This window comes from Oryx dammah, unplaced genomic scaffold (genome assembly GCF_014754425.2).
Source record: "Oryx dammah isolate SB20612 unplaced genomic scaffold, SCBI_Odam_1.1 HiC_scaffold_25, whole genome shotgun sequence".
NCBI classification, from domain to species: Eukaryota; Metazoa; Chordata; class Mammalia; order Artiodactyla; family Bovidae; genus Oryx; species Oryx dammah.
This window is the reverse complement of record NW_024070209.1, coordinates 103,848,508-103,863,193: the sequence shown is the minus strand read 5'-3', so window position 1 is coordinate 103,863,193 and position 14,686 is coordinate 103,848,508. Positions and strand designations below refer to the sequence as shown.

The 14,686-nt window shown below is 61.4% G+C and overlaps 1 protein-coding gene across 1 annotated transcript in view; it reads right to left on the bottom strand.

The window, feature by feature from the left end:
* Positions 1 to 6,098: 6,098 nt before the first annotated feature.
* RXRA (retinoid X receptor alpha) overlaps positions 6,099 to 14,686 on the bottom strand; it is a 66,608-nt gene continuing 58,020 nt past the window's right edge. The window contains exons 11-12 of the transcript XR_005718497.1: positions 9,951 to 9,955; positions 6,099 to 6,118 (exon numbers count right to left, since the gene is read on the bottom strand). The gene's annotated coding sequence lies outside the window, so the exon portion shown is untranslated. The remainder of the gene's footprint in view (positions 6,119 to 9,950; positions 9,956 to 14,686) is intronic.

The window sequence follows — 14,686 nt, the reverse complement described above, 5'->3', positions numbered from 1 at the left end:
GACTCGAGTTTCCAACACGAAACAGGAGCTCCGTCTCCAGTGGGATTGCCAGAGCCGAGGCGGCTAGCCTAGAACCAACTGGCCGCCCAGGCCCCAGGCTGGCTGGGCCAAGACCAAGGGAAATGGGGCTTCATTTGATCCGGGGCTCACACCTGTGCTGCCGGCTCACAGGCCCGGGGCAGCTCCACCCACCCCGACCCTCACCTCCACCTTCACGAAAGGGGCACATCTGAGCTGTGTCCCCTGGACACCTGCAGTGGTCACACCCGGGGCTGCTGACCAGGAGAGGCCCCCCGGGAGCCTCAGAGAGGCCACGGCCCAAGGGTGGGAGTGGAAGGCAGCTCTGAGCCGCTGGGGGCACCAGGAGCAGGGGCGCAGAGGATGGCCCCAACCCAGGCAGGTGTCTCCAGGGCCTCGGGCTTGCACTGAAGGAACAGGGCGAGAGAACTGGGTGAGGAGAGGGCAGGGAGCTTGCGGGGGGCGGGGGGCCGGGGGGCCGGGGAGGCGAGGTCTAGCCTGACCCTCAGCTGTGGAGCAGCCTGCTCATTTGGACACTGAGCTTTACCTCATGTGTCTTCGGCGGAGAGGAGAGATGGTCAGATTGGGGTGAAGACAGAGGACAGACGGACCTCCGGCAGGAAGGGGTGACCCACACCCTGCCACTGCTGGGTCGGGAGCCGGCCTCGTGTGGAGACAGACGGGCAGGACAGCGGCAGGCCCCGAGGCCCGCTCCCCGAGGAAGCCTGGACGGCCCAGGGCAGAGACCGCTTCGCTCTCTCACCTGAGGAAGTGGAGGTCGGGCGCAGAACAGGCTTAGAGTGTGAACCTTTGGCCCTCCTTTGAAAATGGTTTTAATTTGAATGAAGAGGAGTGCTGAGTAGCAGGCCACGGAAGCTGCTGTTACAGGGAAGTTTGGGACGGTCTCCAGGCCAGTGACCTGCACAAACGGGGGACCTTCTGGAGCCTGGGGTGGGGCCAGGGCCACACACTCGTGGGCGGGCACCAGACGGCCGGGACAGCAGGGCCACCGTCTCAGCCTCCAGCCTGCGGCCCAGCCGCCATTTGGTTGGCTGGGGTTTTTTATTGCCGAGTTGTTGTAAAGGTTTCTTTTCCTTCCTTGCTCCTGCAAAATTGATGGTCTCGCCCTCCAGACGGGCTTCAGGCGGAGAGCTGCGTCTGGGGGTGGGGGGCGGGGGCGGCTCTGCGGCTGCCTGTTTGCCTCCCAGAAGAGAAGTAGCAGAAGCTCAGCTGCGACAACAGAAGCAGGAGACGCGGGAAACACAGCAGCTGTGTGCTCCTGAAGCGCGTGCCCGGCTTCCCTGGTGGCTCAGACGGTGAGAGTCTGCGTGCAATGCGGGAGACCTGGGTTCAATCCCTGGGTCGGGAAGAACCCCTGGAGGAGGAAAAGGCAACCCACTCCAGTATTCTTGCCTGGAGAATCCCACGGACAGAGGAGCCCGGCAGGCTGCAGTCCACGGGCCCACAAAGAGTTGGACACAACTGAGAGACGAACACTTCCTCTGAGACTGAGGCCTCTCCTCTCCGCCCAGCGCCGCCCCTTTTCAGAGGGTCACCCCCCCCCCCCCTCCCTCAAAGCCCGGTGCTGACTCTCCTCCAGCCAAGCCCGGGGTACCCTGGCATATGAGTGCAGGCCCATCTCTTCCCCAGCTTCCCCCCGGGCCGCAGCCACTGACCGCAGCCTCCGTCCAGCCTCCACCCCGCTCCACCAGTGGGCCTGGCCCAGCAGAGCCCTCCAGAGGTGGACGCCCAGAGGATGGACGCGGCGCTCAGCCCGCTCCGAGGACACCGCTGCTGGGTCAGCCCCCGTCACCCTGGCTCGTGGCCACATGCTAAGCGGAAACCTCTTCGCCAGAGGAGGGGGGCTCCTCTTTTATCCCCATTTGACGGACAAGGACACTGAGGCCGGGAAACCCAGTGACATGCCTGAGGTCAGGCAACCAGAGGTGAATCGCATGTCCCTCTCTCTGAACACACATAAATGGCCCTCACAGGCCCCCAGGGCCCATTTAGCTCAGGACAGAAGGCAGACAGGGAGACCTGGGTCCCAGTTCAACTCAGACACAAACAGAACCCGTCCTGCGTATCAGACGCTGGCTCCCGTCAAGGAGAAGAGCCAGGCGCCTGAGGAAAGCAGCCTCAGGATGGTGCCCCAAGGGCCCTCGAGGAAAAGGACCAGGGCTGGGACCTGGCTGAGCCGAGGGGCCACTCGAGGGCCCAGGGACCAGGAGAACCCCATGGAGTTAGTGTGTGACCCCTTGGGGGCCCGGAGGACACCGTGGAGTGAGTGCCTGACCCCTGGGGGCCCAGAGGACGCCGTGGAGTGAGTGCCGTCTCGATGCCCGGGGACCGGGAGGACCCCTTGGAGTGAGTGTGTGACCCCTGGGGGCCCGGAGGATGCCGTGGAGTGAGTGCCTGACCCCAGCAGGACTCGGAAGCCGGCACTTGACCTTCAGGCGACTGAGACGCTGTCTGAGTCCTGTCAACATGAGGACATGAGGGGAAGCTCTGGCCACGGCCCTCACACTTCTGAGAGGTGTCCAGGAAGCCCGGGGTGCTTGCGGTATCAGCCAGCAGGGTCCTCACCAGGAACACCCCAAACAGCCACCAGGCAGAGTGCAGGGAGCCCGCGAGGAGCCAGGCAGCTGGGTACAGGACGCCCAGGACGGCTGTGCAGCGTATCTGCAATCAGACCCCAGGACCTTCTGGAGGGTGAGCCCAGCAAGGGATGCCATCCCTCACTGCGCTCTGGAAGGTTCTTCCCCCCACGTGCATGCACCTGTCCACACAGGCATCGAGATGCAAAGCCCTGCCCCGGCCGCAGACCGGCAGACAGAGCCACGGCTGACGCCTGCCCTCCTCTGAGCCTCAGGGTCCCCTTTGGTGCCCAGCAGGCCTCATGGGACCGGGCCCCCCGGAGCCGGTGTCAAAGTTCCTGCCGCAGGACCGCACCTGGCCCCAGTGCCCCAGGCCAGGAGCGCAAGGGCTGGGCCTCCAGCCGTGAGGACCACAGAGTCAGGAGGGAAGAGCCCGTCACAGCAGCGGCCCAGGGGCAGGCCCACGTGCAGGACACTCAGGCAGGCCTCATAGAATCCTCTCGACGCCCCTACCAGATGGACACTCACATCAGAGATGAGCAGAAATGCTTGATGAGAGAGTACTGCCGAGAACCAGGGCAAGCTTCCTGGAGGAGGCCACACCCGAGCTGGTCCCAACCCCACTTGACTTAGGATGGGGCTTCTTTCTCTAAGCCAGGGGTTCTCAAACAGGGGCATTTTATCCCCCCCAGGGAACACTTGGGAACGGCTGGAGACATTTGTGGCTATCATAGCTGGGGTGGAAAAGAAAAACCTTACCGGCGAGAGCTGCCTAGAGCTCCCAGAGCTTAGATGACACGCTGGGGTTGGGCAGCCCTGGAGGGCCTCCTAGAGGAGGCTCAGGCAGGGCGCTCAGCCGGCGAGGAAGGCGCGTGGGCTGGGAGTTCTGAGTCCAGGGTCCCCTCAGCCTGGTCCACCCTGGGGCCCCCGAACTCTCCAGGTGCTGAACCTTGGGCTGGGTGCTCACATCTATGAGGCCCTTAGATCCTTCCAGTAACCCGAGGAGGCCAGTGCTGCTAACATCCCATTTCACAGAAGGGGAGACTGAGGCTCAGAGCTATGGGAGGCCTGCTCAGGGCCCTGGAGGTCACGGGTGGAGTAGCTGAAAAGCAGGTGCCCTCTCAGGGTCCCCAGGCCTGGCACCACCTCCCCTTGGTCAACACAGCCAGCGCATGTGGAGAGCCCTGCCCCAGCCAAGCCTTGGGCCTGGGCCCTGCCCCTGGCTCTCCCAAGAGACAAGACTTCTGTTTATAAAACAGCGGAAGACACTAAGGTCAGACTGCGGGGTCCGTGTGTCAAACCCAGCAGAATCCAAAGGGGCAAGAAGCTCAGGAGGGCTTCCTGGAGGAGAGGGCAGGGCCGGGAATGGCCTCGGAGTGCTCCCTGGGGAGCCCCCAGCCCACGCTGCTGAGGCCACTTGGGGATAACGCAGTCGGGTCCACCCCAGGCTGCACTCACAGCCAGCCAGGAGGCCCCCATGCAGGCCGCCCCAGATGGCCCTGCCCCTCCTGCCGAGCTGGGGACAAAGCTGCGTCCCGAGTCCCCCTCAGGCCAGGCGCACCGTGCCTTCACCACCCTGGCAGGCTCCCTGGCCCATGGCCAGGCGCCTCTGTTGGTGCATGGTTCTTGGGCTCCCAGAGTGCCTGTGTTTCCCGTGGGGGGATGAGTCCTTCAAGGGGCTCCGAGGAGGGTTTCTGACTAACCAGTTGGCGTCCTGTGTCGCCCACGGGCGAGCCAGCCCTGGTGCCCACCCAGGCAGAGAGACGCCTGGGTCTCTCTGGTCTCACTGGGTCACCACCAGTGCCGTGGAGAGGTTTTGGGGTACCCGCTCCCAAGACCAGGAGCTTCAGTAAATACTCCAGCATCTACCACTCCAGCTGCCGCCCACCAAGAGGACAGTCCACTTCCTGTACCTCCTTACTGCCTCCCAGCTTCCCCCAAAGAGCTAAGGAAGGAACCGGGTCTGTCGCCCTGCAGCCAGACCCTGAATTCGCTATCTCGTCCCCCCACCCCAGATCCGAGGTCACACAGGGCAGTGCCTTCTGGGGACTGACCAGCAGCAGTACCGCCCGACTGACCCCTGCACGGCGCTCCCACCCCAGCCCAGGCCATGGAAAATCCGGCAGGGAGGCTCGGCTCGACGAGCGGACAGCCCGCTGCCAAAGGCCCGGCCGGCGGCGGGAGGGGGCAGAGAGCTCCCCGCTCAGCAGAGCGCCAGCAGCTATTTTCCATGGAAAAAATGTCTTCAGACCCCCAGAGGCCAGGAGGCCCCAGCCCATGAGTCAAGGCTCTGCTGCACCACGGCTGAACCGCGTCCCAGACAGGCGGCCCCGCCCCGCCCCCCACCCCGTCCTGAGCCAGGCTTTGCCCCCCTCCACTCACAGCACGGGCCCCCTTCAGGCTGAGCCCCACCCTCAGGCACTGTGGCCCCTGGGCCTCCAGCCCACTCAGCCCCGGCACCCCGTGCAAGTCCCCCGCACCTCAGGATGCCCACCTCCTCCCCACAAAGTGGGCCCTTCGGAGCGGGGCGGCTCAGGGGCGACCCGGAGGCTGGCCGCAGGCCCTGGGCCCTTGCCCTAGGGCCTGGCACCATCAGCTGCTAGCAAACGAGGGTCGATTGGAATCTGCCTTCCTCCAGCCGGCGTCCACCCAGCCTCACCGTCACCAGGCTTCTCTGCAAAGTTTCTTTCAAAACGCACTTGGGAGAGCAAATGTGGAGACGACAGCTAAGCCAGGCCACCGTTCAGACCTCAGCAGACTCCGCGGAGGCCAGGGCGTGTGCCCCTGGGGGCTCTGCAAGTGGCGGGAGGCCCTTCCTCCCCGGGGCGGGGGAGGGGCTACCTCTAGGGACCGAGGGCTCTGAGGCTGCGGTGATCTTGTCCCGAGGCCCAGGCTCTGTCGAGGTTGGGGAGTGTCCACAGAGCTCCTGGAATTTTGGAGAAGGGGCCTCGTATCCTCTCCTGTGGAGCCAGGGCCACGTCACTTCCTGCCGTGTTCCGGGACCCCTGGAGCCCCCATCCCGAGGGGCAGGGTCCTCACCAGAGCAGCCCCAAGCAGGAGGGATGGGGTGGGTCCTTCTCACTCCCCCTCCAGCGCCCACGGTAGCTGGGAGCGGTGGACAGACCCCGTGAGGGTCCCAGACTTTGGCACCAAGCTGCAAGGCTGACTTTGCAAAGGGCAGGGACTTGAGTGTGCTTGGGGGGAGGGGTGGCTGAGGCCCGGGACACCCCCACAGCCCAGGGGACCCTCCCGACGTCAAGGCTGGAGGCCCAGCAATGCCAGGATTCTCTCCGTCCCGGGGCCTGCGGCCCTCCACTCTCAGCAGGGGTGGGACACACTGAACTGTTCCGAAGGGGCCCAGGGCTGTGTCACGTGGGCAGTCCTGTGTCCAGAGGCCCCCGGACGTCTTCAGATGCGGGACACTGCGCGGGGCTCCCTTTGACCTTGACCTCTCTCCCATCCGTGGTCTCACTCTGCCCTCTTCCTGCTCCCCTCCTGTCCCCCTGGGTCAGGCCACGGAGCTGAGGCCAGACAGCCCGGGATGCCCAGGGCGGCGGACCTCGGCCCCTGCCCCCACGGCTCCTGCCTTTCTGAAAAGACCCCTGTGGGCCACCCGCTGTCCTGGCTCACAGGCCGGGAGCTTGCTGGGACCGACTTCATGTGGTGTGTGTCCCAGAACCAGGGCGAGCTTCATTTTTTCCCACTGACGTCACCCGGCACGGTTTGAATCTGAAGTGACTTCGAAACCCTCAGAGACATAACTGCAGTTGTCTTTGCAAAGTGGAATCAGATGGTTTTTCCAAACCTCCCCAGCCCCTGCCTCCTCCCCGACTCCCTCTCACCCTCTCTCTCTCTTATTATGTTCCTTGGACAGCGGCCAGATGTTTCCTGCAACAGCAGCCCTCCAAAACGTTACAGAAAGAGCGTGCGCGCGGCTTCCTGCCGCCGGGGTGGAAGCACCGACGTGGCAGGGCCGGGGCGGCGGCCAGGCTGCAGGCCGGGGGGAGGCGCCAGTCTCCAGCCAGGCCCCGGGTCCCAACCCACAGGGCACCATGGCCAGCGCCCATCCCCGGACGTGGGGCCCAGGCCAGGGCGGGGGCCAAGTGCAGGCCACGGCCTGGGAAAGAGCAGGGTGCTAAGACCAGGCTCTGGGCACAGGCTGACCCCGGGGCTTTCCCAGCTCCGTGTCTCCATGGCGTCCAGGGCCCTTCATGCCCAGCAGCCTCTCCCAGGGCTGGCATCAGGGCCAGCCACACCTGGACCAGCTCACGTGAACACAGGCGCACAGGCCCCCGGGGGCGGGCGGCGGGGCCTGGCAGGAGGGCCAGCGTCTGTCCCAGACGGAGGCAGAGGCCGAAAAGCATGGGAGCAGCAGCCTGGACAGACCCAGAGTCGGGGCCCGAGGCACGTCTCGGGGAACTGGCACACAGGGGCCGCCGGAGGGAAGGTCAGGCCTCCCTGATCTCCTGGACGCCACCAGAGCCTTAGCACAGGCAGCTCGGAGCTTCCCCTGAGCTGAGGGGGCTCCCAGAGGCGCTGCAGCCCAGCCCAGCCCCCGCCCCAGACAAGGCAGAACCCACACGTGCGTGCACACACACACGGGGCCCCATGTTCCCAGCAGCACCCCTCGTCCTAGGTGCTTCCAGGTTCAGAATGGGGGTGGCAAGGTTGCACCCCCACCCCAGTCAGCAGGAGCCCCACTCAAGGAGGATGCCTCACCACCAGAAACAGTTTGGTTCTCCCTGGAGAATGTAGGATGCCACGTGGACGTCCGGTGGGCAGAGCCGAGAGCACAGACAGGAGAGAGGAGTCAAGGTCAAAGGTCGAAGCGCCCCAGCATCTGAAGACGTCCCGCAGGGGCCTCTGTACACAGGACTGCCCATGTGACACAGATGGGACAGCCCCCCCCCCCACCTCAGGGCCGGTCAACAGGGTGGCTGACCCTGGCCTCCAGAGCTGCAGACCACCCTAGGCTCCAGGAGCGACTGGAGGGACTTGCAGAACTATGCCAGGCTGCCGCACTCACAGTTAAGGTTTATGAGCCCAGGACAGAGAAAAACCAGCCCAGGGAGGGTCCGCATGGGGCAGGTGCCAGGGACACCAGGCACCAGCCCCTCCCGGAGGACGTGTGATGTCATGGTAGGGGTGCCAGCCAGGGAAGCCTCCCTGAGCTTTGGTGCCCCGGTTCTCCTTGGAGGTGGGTCATGAAGACAAGCCTGGCTGCCCACGTAGGCGACTTTAGCTCCCAGCCCCTGCAGAGGTCCGGTTGATACCGGGGACCCTGAGGCACCCCCGATAAACCCCATCATTTCATAGACTCCCTGGCATGGCCTGGAGCAGGTAGGCAAAGATGCTTTTATCAGCAGGACGTCCCGAGTGTCCAGAAGTCCCTCCCGGGCGCTGAGCCAGGGCCTGGCCTCCCTTGGGCATGCAGGGTGTGGGCAACCCGAGTCTGCTGAGTCTGCTCTATACTGCACAGCGACCCTGACCCATTACGTGCCACCCGGGGAGGCAGTGCACCCAAACGAGCCCAAGCTGAGGAGGCGGAAAGGGCAAAAACCTGCCAGACACACGGCAGGTGTGAGGGCAAGTCTGCGCTGCTGAAACCTCCATCTCTCGGGTGACAATGGGCCAGTGAAGCCGCTCAGCCGTGTCCGACTCCGTGACCCCATGGACTGCGGCCTACCGGTCTCCTCCGTCCGTGGAATTTTCCAGGCAAGAGCACTGCAGTGGGTTGTCCTTTCCTTCTCCAGGGGATCCTCCCGACCACGGGATCAAAGCCGGGCCTCCCGCATTGCTGGCAGACGCTTTACCGTTTGAGCCACTCGGGTGACAGGACAGAGGCAAACCCAGGCTCCCACGCAGCCCACCTCTCGGCAGAGGACCCGGGCCCACGCCTCGGGGACCAGGCCAGGGTTGATCACCCACAGGTTCTTCCCTCAACTTCCTGTGCCACAAGCACACTTCACTGTGGTCCCTACCCCAACCACCCCAGGACCCCCGAGGAGAACGACAGGGACCACTTCAGTGCCGGAACATGCGGTGAGCATCTGTAAGGGTGAAGGGTGACGCTCAAATGCCCCAAAACGAAGCCCGGAAGCTCAATTCCAGACAACACAGGAGGGAAGCTCCAGGAAACAGGGACCTTCCTGCTGCCCCATCAAGTGGAGCAACAGAGCGTCACCCCAGTGGACCCCTTCTCCCTCCAGGAAGGAGAGCAGGGGGAATGTGGCTCTGTTCCCACAGAGCTGCCCCACACCGGTCACCTCTCCAGAGATGCCCCCATGAAGGCTCAATCTTTTGACTCTTTGCAGACACATTTGGAAGATTCACTTCTAAAGGTTTTTTTTCACGAACACAGCTGCTCTCCAGGCTGGTCCCTGGGGATAGCCGTGGGAGAGGCGGCATCAGAGCAGTCCTGCAAAGCAGCCTCACCTGGGACCCCCAACAGCAGCAAGAGAGATTTCAATTAGACCTAAGGAAGACTTCCTGAGTGGGACCCAGGGATGGCACCTGGTTACAGACAAGTTTCAGGAATCCCCACCAGCACCTCCTTCCCTGTGTGAAGCAACAGGCACACGCACCATGGCTTCATAAAGCAGAGGAAGGGCCTGGTAACACCGTCCCTGTGGCCACTGCTCTAAGACCTCGGTAAGACTTATGTCTCGCCTCTTACCCACACAGGCTTCCCAGGTGACGCAGTAGTGAAGAACCCGCCTGTCAGTGCAGGAGACACGGGTTCGACCCCCGGGTGGGGAAGATCCCCTGGAGGAGGAAACGGCCATCCACTCCAGCCTTCTTGCCTGGAGAATTCGTGGGCAGAGGAGCCGAGGGGCTGCAGGCCACGGGGTTGGAAAGGGCCAGACACAACAGCACACGAACCTCCTAGTAGCTGAACCTCTGGGCCTCAGGGTTTGTTACTAGAATATGGAAAAATATCAGCACTGGCCCAGGGGCAGAAAGAAGCGGATGGTCTTAGTTGCACCGTGCTGGGTCTTAGCTCCCTGATGAGGGGCTGAACCTGGCGCCCTGCACTGGGAACATGAATTAACCAGGCAAGTCCTGAAATCAGAAGATTTAAACCAGTGGTTCCTTTAGGAGAAACTGGTAGGAAGGCAGTGACAGGCCTTGACTTCTTCGGACCCTATCTTGGGAACCAGGAACGAAATTAGAAGATTGTCTTTCTCCTCCTTTGTACCCCGAGAACTCCTCTTTACCCCATGCCCAGCCCCAGTGCCTCCTCCTCCTGGGAGTCCTCCAAGCCCCTCCCCATGGGCTGTTCCTCCCTCTGAATTCCCATAGTCCTGTGACACCTCCTGGCACAGATCAGTCCACGCGGGCTGCCTGCATGCAGCCCCTAGAGCATGGTCCGCACTTCCACTCTCCAGTATGCCAGCCCTGGCCGCTCGTGGCTTTTGAGAGCTTGAAGTCTGACTTACACAAGTCGGGACGTGCTGAAAGTGTAAAATACCTACCAAATCTCAGACTTGGTAGTAAATGAGTGTAAGATAGCTCATTAATAATTTTTAGATGGCTCGCATGTTGAAATGATAACGGGTTGACATATTGGGTTAAATAAAATATATTAATAAAATTCACATAGTTCTTAATGAGGCTACTAGAAAATTTGCAGCCAGGGGTTACATCGTATGGGGCAGACGCTGCTTTCCCCAAGCCAGCCCAGGGAAGCAACTGCTGAGCAAGTGGACAGACGGATGGGTACTCGGGGCTGACCATCACTGCCTTTGCCCTGGAGTCTCAGACTCGCCCAGCATGACCCATGACCGTCCTGTCGAAACACAGGCGCCGTGAGAAGGTTACTGAATCACAGCTCCCCTCCCTGGAGTCTGCACCCAACCCCGGGTCACATGATCGGCCCCAGGGGCACCTGGCCCTGTGCTGGGGTCCCGGGGCACCCCGGGCAGAAGAGGGGGAGCTCCAGGGATCAAGGCCCATCTGAGGTCTGCAAGCTCACCCTCCGCCATTCTCGCAGGCAGCGCAGTGGGCGGTGTAGGCACAGGGAAGGCTGGGTGCCTGCCTCCCGCTCAGAGTGAGTGTCAGCCAGGCCAAGCTGGGCAAGGAAGCAGGAGGCCGGGCTGTCCCTCCCCGACTTCTCACCGAGGTCCGCCCTGACCGCGCCGTCCAGAGAGGCTCCCCAGCCGCCCCTCATGCTGACTCCTCAGAGCCGGCTGAGACCGACGGTCCTGACCCCTCATCGGGGCAGGTGCTTGACCCTTCTGTGGCCCCTGCGTGTCGGCGGCCTCCCTTCACCCCCTGACTCACTCTGAACTGGGAAGGTGCCACCTGAGCCTTTCTACAGGCCTCGGGGACAAGCCTGGGGTGTCATGTTGGGGTCCAGCGTGGTCAGAATTCATCATCACTTCCCGCTGCCCAGTCTGGTCACAGAGGGGCTCCCACTGGACAAGATCCGGAAGCAGCTGGGGTCCCAAACACCCGTGATCTTCTGCCCGTGGCCCCTGCACTCTGCACCCCACTCCTCGGCAGCCGGTGACCCCTCCCCAGCCCGCTCCCCTCCATGGGGTGTGAGGGGATCGCAGCCTTTGCAGCTGGCTCTGAAAGTTCCCTCTCCCTTTCCAGAACAGGAGGTGGGGAAGGCAAGCATTTGGGGGAAAGGAGGGCCCCTCGGCCAAGAGGAAGTCAGCGATGCTCTTACGGGGCCCCAGCTGCGTCCAGCACAGTCCATTCGAGCAGCTCCGCTGGCCCAGGCACAGAGGGAGAGCAGAGGGGCAGCCCCTGTCCATCACAGCGCAGAGCTCGGCCGGAAGGGCGCCGGAAGAGGGAGGGCTGGAGACGGTTGCCAGGGAGACGGCAGGGCTTAAGTCAATCGGCCCGGCGAGCAGGCTTGGCGGTGGAGGGCGCTCGGTGGGGCAATGCTGCCCTCTGGTGGTGGACGGGGGAGCTGATGGCCCGGCCCCGTCTCTGCCATCAAGCCAGCTGGAGGCACCGTGATGGTCCCCCCTTCATTCCAGGGACATGAAACTCCAGCTACCCAGGCAGGCATGCGCTTCTCTGGGGCAGGGGGCCGAATGCCTCCAGCTGTGGCGAGTTTCACAGCCATCCTGTACTTCAAGGAGGTTACCTTGCTGCCCCACAAGCCAAGGAAAGCTATTGGCAGGTAATAGATCATGAAATGCATCTTTTCTTGATTCTGACTTAATTCAAAGTTGCAATCCATAAAGTTCTGTGCACAAAGAAAGGCTTTATTGAACTTGATCAATGAGTAAGTCATTTTGGTTTGATAAATGCTCAAGTTGCTGAATCGAGGAATTTTCCAAAATTGTTGCAGACGGTGACTGCAGCCGTGAAATTAAAAGATGCTTGCTCCTTGGAAAGAAAGCTATGACAAACCTAGACAGCATCTTAAAAAGCAGAGACATCATATTGCCAACAAAGATCCACATAGTCAAAGCTGTGGTTTTCCCAGTAGTCCTGCATGGATGTGAGAGCTGGACTGTGAAGAAAGCTGAGCACTGAAGAATTGATGTGGTGTTGGAGAGTCCCTTGGACTGCAAGGACATCCAACCAGTCCATCCTAAAGGCAATCAGTCCTGAATATTCATTGGAAGGACTGATGCTGAAGCTAAAACTCCAATACTTTGGCCACCTGATGCAAAGAGCTGACTCATTGGAAAAGACCCTGATGCTGGGAAAGATTGAAGGCAGGAGGAGAAGGGGATGGCAGAGGATGAGATGATTGGATGGCATCACCGACTCCATGGACATGAGTTTGAGCAAGCTCCAGGAGAAAGGGAAGGGCAGGGAAGCCTGGCATGCTGTAATCCATGGGGTCGCAGAGTCAGACACGGCTTAGCAACTGAACAACAACCACCAGGAATAATTAGAGAGCGCCACCCACTGTTGACCCAGAGAACTGCAACCCAGCTTTACAAGCTGTTGTAACTCCGCAAACAGAAGGGCCAGGGGTTTGGTGGGAGTGACTAGAGGAGTAGGAGAGGGTGTCCAGGGACTGGTGGGATTTCTAGAGCCCTAAGAGTTGACTCATTGGAAAAGACTCTGACGCTGGGAGGGATTGGGGCAGGAGGAGAAGGGGACGACCGAGGATGAGATGGCTGGATGGCATCACGGACTCGATGGACGTGAGTCTGAGTGACCTCCGGGAGTTGGTGATGGACAGGGAGGCCTGGCGTGCTGCGATGCATTGGGGTCACAGAGTCAGACATGGCTGAGCGACTGGACTGAACTGAAAGAGGTCCTGGTGGGTCCAACAGAAAGAAACCACCAAAGTCGCAGGGAGAGCAAGTGCAGCCTGCCAGCCCCACTCACACACGCTCCACTGACCCATGACGCAGCTACCCAGAGGCGGTTCCACCAGGCTGATGACCGTACGGGCTCCAGGCCCCTAAAGCCGTGGCAGAATCAACGCTTCGGGCCTCTGCGTCCTCAGCACATGCCCCAGGCAGCGCCCACTGTTGGCTGCAGTGGACACACAGCTGGCCCTGGAGAGGAACCGCTCAGAACAGACCCCCCATCAACACTCTGTCTGCTCTGAGCTCATTTTCACTTTTGTCTTGGCTTTTTTAAAAAATCAATTTCTTTTTCTTTTAATCAAAGTGTCACTTATTTCTTGCACCCGAAGGCCACCAAGTTTGTGCTCACTGGCAAATCCCTATATCTTTTCCTCCAACCTGTCCTACCCAAGGCCCTCCAAGATCTCAGGCTCCTCCAGAGCCCGATATCCTGGACTTCTACACCCTGGACGGCCACCTGCAGCCCAGGGGGGCTCCACCGTCCATGCCCCCCAGGACGTTCCACACGGGGCGCGGGGATGGGGGGAGCTGATGGGTGTGACTCCAGGGCCCACACTCGTATTCCCGGGGGGTGGGGGGTGGGGGACAATAAGGCCCCAGACTGAGTTCCTGGGCTACACCAGCAGCTGGGCACCAGTCTCCTGGCCCCTGGCCCCACGCTGAGACTCTGATAGAGGCTCTGAAGACCCCACTACGGGTTCCATAAGGATGCTCCAAGCTCCCCTCTCACACCCAGCCGCATCCAGCCCCAGACATATCAGGAAACCTCGCCTCTCTATTGGGAAAGTCCCTGGTCCTGAGACCTCCAGCCTGGGTCCTGCTGACCTAGAACTTGCCGGGGAGGGGTGGGGGTGATCTACTGGAAACCTGGAGCTTAGCCCACAAGGGGTAACACACGGCGGAGCCTGGGGGTGCCAAGCTGAGCCCCCGCCATCCCCCGTGTGTCCACAAGCACCAAGCCACCGGCCGCCCAGCAAGCACCGGCTATGAGATGAGACTGGCCTCCGCCGTGGCCCAGCCTTCACCCAAGGTACCCAGGCTGCTCGTCTGTCAGCTGGGTCTGGGGCCTTTCTAATAAAAATACAAAAGCTGAGCTACCAGATGAAAACCTGCCCATGAGGCTCTGTAACTGGGTTCAGGCCCGTCCCTGGGGGGCTCTCATTCCTGGGGAAGGGGCTCAGGCAATACAACAAGGGCCTAGAGAGAGACCTCGGCGGACGGGCGGGGGGAGAGGTGGGAGAGACAGTCAGCCTGCAGGCCAGCCCTTCAGCCCGCCCCGAACCCACCACGCCCCGCCACACTCCCCTGCCCTCCTGCCCTCCCTCGCTCCCTCCATCTCTCCTGAAAACGGGATGTTAAAGACAGGCTGCACATGGACTCTCTTTAGAAAAGAGAGTCCTATTCACCACAGCTGGGCCATCTCACAAGAGGCCTTCAGTAAACACACTGGTTTCCGAAAGTCAGTGTTCAGGCCACAGCTTGTGACATTTTGTTTTGTTTTGTTTTACATATCCATGCTGCTTTAATTTTCTCTATAAACTCTTTTATTTCAGAATCGTATTAGATTTGCAAAGATAGCTCAGGGAGTTCCCACAGAGCCCTCACCCAGCTCTTCCCAATGCTAGCATCTCACATTCATCTGGTACGTGTGTCGTGACTAAGGAACCAGTATCAAAACGTTGTCATGAAAGGCATCAGGTCAGAGGTACAGCCGGCTCGGCTCCAGGCCACCGCCGTACGTATCCCAGGAAAGCCAGGCACAGGGGTGTCGTGGCTCCCGGG